General features: G+C 41.6%; 1 long non-coding RNA gene across 1 annotated transcript; it reads left to right on the forward strand.

Moving 5' to 3' along the window:
- The first annotated feature begins 242 nt into the window (after positions 1-242).
- On the forward strand, positions 243-2,388 carry LOC136018412 (uncharacterized). Its single transcript, XR_010614405.1, has 3 exons — positions 243-287; positions 1,777-1,958; positions 2,049-2,388. It is a non-coding gene; the product is annotated as an uncharacterized LOC136018412 (long non-coding RNA).
- Positions 2,389-3,483: the final 1,095 nt, after the last annotated feature.

The raw sequence follows: 3,483 nt of genomic DNA on the forward strand, positions 1-3,483 counted from the left end.
CTGCCTTCTCTCCAGCTGAAAGCTTATAGCTGAGCTGCGCAAGTGTGTCCTAACTTCAGAGCAAGCTCAGGAAAAGGCAGACTCCCTTGGCAGGTCTCCGAGAAGCCTGTTACTACAAGTTCACCCCAACCAGCAATTCTGGCAACCACAGAAATCTGCATGAAGTTCACATTAGTTCAACGACAGCTCATGTTGCCAGGAATTCGGTAGCTCCTTCTAACCGTTTGAATCTCAGCTGAAAGATTTAAGTGCATTTGCCATGCAGCCTCTCTCAGAAAGGCATGAAGGTAGGTGGGCAAGCATTTCCTTTTCACAAATACCATGGCGCGACTGAGTTTTAGAATGTGTTCTGACAGGATTGAAGATTATAAATCCTAATACATAGTTGTCATCTCTGCAAGATGTAATAGCATCTAGGTTAACTTCCAAAACAGCATAAGACATAGAACATATAGTTTATATAGTCATTTTCATTTCCACTCACTTGATTCATAAGGTTGTACAAAAATTGCATAAACACAAATATTTATAAAGCCTTTCTTTTGAAACAGTTTCTAATGCTTCTACTGTATGTATTAAAACACAGCCTGTTCCAAAAGCACTTTCCCCCCCTTAATGCATTCTGTACGTTATAACATCTGCAATATCTTCAGCTGCTAATAGAGGCTTTGCAGAGCTGAGGATGTTCATGCTGAATAGATTCTGTATTTTTGTTCCTTGGGTTTGTCGAAAGTCTTTTGCTCAAAAAAAAAAACCCAACCCAAAAATCTGTGTTGGTCAAATTTGATTTCTTTTTTCATCTGGAAGTTGAGTCAAATTTCAGTGGATTTTTAATGAATGGCATTATGCAAATATTAGCAACACCACCCTCTTTTGGCTTCTGATAAGTTAACAAGGATTAATCATTGTCTCACCCATTCAGATGGGGGAATGTCATTTAGTCTGGCTGAAGACTAATGAACTAACCCCAATCCTTGACTAAGTTCTGGAGCGAGGCATTGGCTTCTACAGCTCCCAACAAATTTCTGCAGTGCAAAGGTAAAAGCATATCCTATGACCTGGTCTGGTACCTGTTCACACACTACCTAGTGATATACCCCCAGCTTTCGGAGCAAGACCGCCTTTATTCTGCTGGAAAGGGCTTTGCAAAGAGGACGCAAAACTCCTCCTTGGTGCTCTGCAGAACAGGCTGTGGCTTTGCAGGGATGACCATGGGAAGTGGCATCTGTGGGAAGAGATGGCTCCTGCCCAGCCCTGGGAATGGGAGGCACGTCCACAGTGGGAGGCAGCCTCACAGGGTTCCTGGTTCTCACCATTGAGCATTGTTCAGAACAAATGAAGATGCTGTATATGAATGTAAAGCTTAATTTGTGGTTTTTACACCCACCACATTTCTTGGAGTTGACATTTTCTGCAACTTCAGGGCTTTTTTATTTCCAGGCTGTGTTATTGAGGGGGTTTCTAGTTCACTTTATAGAAAGCTAACTAACTGCCCATGTTTTTTCATCTACATAATAAAAGGGCATGCAATCAGATTGACCCACGCTTCAGCCAAAGCAGCTCAGCAATGCTGCTGTAATCCTTTACTCAAAGGTGTACAAACCTGGAAGGCAGTGGGGACCCATGTTCAGCTGGTATAATGTAGTGCAGCTGTACCCTGACATTGCTTGGGTGGATTCTGAGAAATTTGGAGGAATTCCCTGGGGAAATGTGGAGTTGGAAAAAAGAACAAACTCAAACCTTGCTTCATCCACTGTTCCTCTTTGTGCCCAACAGTGACAGCAAAGTGACTTACTTTTCAAAAATGCCTTGGACCAGCTGTAACTGAACACCACATGGGCTGTTTCTTGCTCTTGATAGTGCCCAGAATGTTCAGGTCATTTTCCAGATGGGAGAAAGATAGAACTAAAGAGACATAGAATACAGAGGGAAGAGATTCAAGGCAGGAGGTATTTAGTGTAAGTGCAGTCTTATTCTTTTTAAAATCTCAGCCTTTTGTGATGACTTTGTAGATTAAAATAGAAAATACTTTTCTGCTCTCCCAGCAGTACTGAAAAGTTCCTTGCTCCTCCTGCTCTGTGGCAGAAGATACTGCACTAAAGTCTGTACAAGACTTCGGCATGAGGTAGGTGGTGCTCACAATGAGATTAGCATGAGATGGGACGGTCACCCTTTTTCTGGGAATTTCCAGCCAAACAGAATTGTTGTGTATTGTAAGTCATTGGCAAGTGGGCTGCAGCATGGATCATTGGAAGGCATGGGATAAGGGGTGTGCAGAAGTGGCAGGATTGTTGTCACCTCTTTCTCTACCATCATCAGGTGTGCGGCTTTGGCACACATCGTGAGTCAAAACCCTGAATGGTGGATTTTGGCGCATGAGCAAGAAAATCAGAGACAGCTGGAAAAAAACTGGTAGTTGCCCCAGGGAGGCATTGATGGCCGTTCCCCCCCATTGGTTGGAAGTTTCTAGTCTAATTTCAAGGACACTTTAATTTTCAAATCTCTTTTCTACTGGACATGTACATTTGAAGTCAAGTAGCAGAAATAAAAGCTGGCACAAGAATATATGCTTAGCTGCCTGATTTCTATTGTATACCTCAATTATAGTAGCATACACTTTGGACTGACAACACTTTTCAGCAAGAGCACTTTAGAAATATTAATCTCACATTGGATATTTGTGTTGAATGTTGCCTTATTCAGCAGGTGATGTGAGCCAATATTATCATACTTTTATGGACAGCAAAACAGAAAGAAAGATTAAGTGACTCACCTAAGGTCAAGCAATATGTCCAAGAGGAAACCCATTTAAGCCTGGGAATTACTGACTCCATGTGATTGGGAAATGTGGGCAGTATTTCTGAGAAACTAGTTTATGTGCACCTATAATAAATTAGAAATTATACTAACTTAGGATGTTCCTCATTCACCCGTATGAGGGACATTTTCATTGCATTCTATTGCCAAAGCCAGCAGGGCATGGTACTTACAGACAGCAATAGTCAGATCCTGCAAAAATGTCACCATGGTCCTACTTGTACAAGTCCCATGGACTTCAGTTTCTTAAAGGAGAGATGGATCTTCAGTAGGTGATTGGCCATTTGCCATTAATGGAAAAGGATTAATACAGATAGGATTATTTCCCAAATATGGGGAGAGGCTACATGATGAGGAACAGGAGTTGTATATCTGTGTGTCTCATGCAACAAGTCTGGAGGTCCAGCATCTCTGAAATTGAACACTGCTGGTATAGTAATTTTAGGAACCTAATTATCCCTTAGTTGAGTAAATTTCAGGGAAAAAAATGTCCACATTGAAAAATTGACTAACGATAGGCCTAATATATTTGTACATGAGGGAAAGGAGAAGCCAGGCCTTTTGTTCCTGGACTTTCTTCTCTTACATTGCATTATGAATACCATTCAAGAAGGCGACCTCTGCAGAATAGCTCTAATTGGTACCTAATTATGTTTCAGCAAAAAC

Source organism: Lathamus discolor, chromosome 7, assembly GCF_037157495.1.
Source record: "Lathamus discolor isolate bLatDis1 chromosome 7, bLatDis1.hap1, whole genome shotgun sequence".
Taxonomy (NCBI): domain Eukaryota; kingdom Metazoa; phylum Chordata; class Aves; order Psittaciformes; family Psittacidae; genus Lathamus; species Lathamus discolor.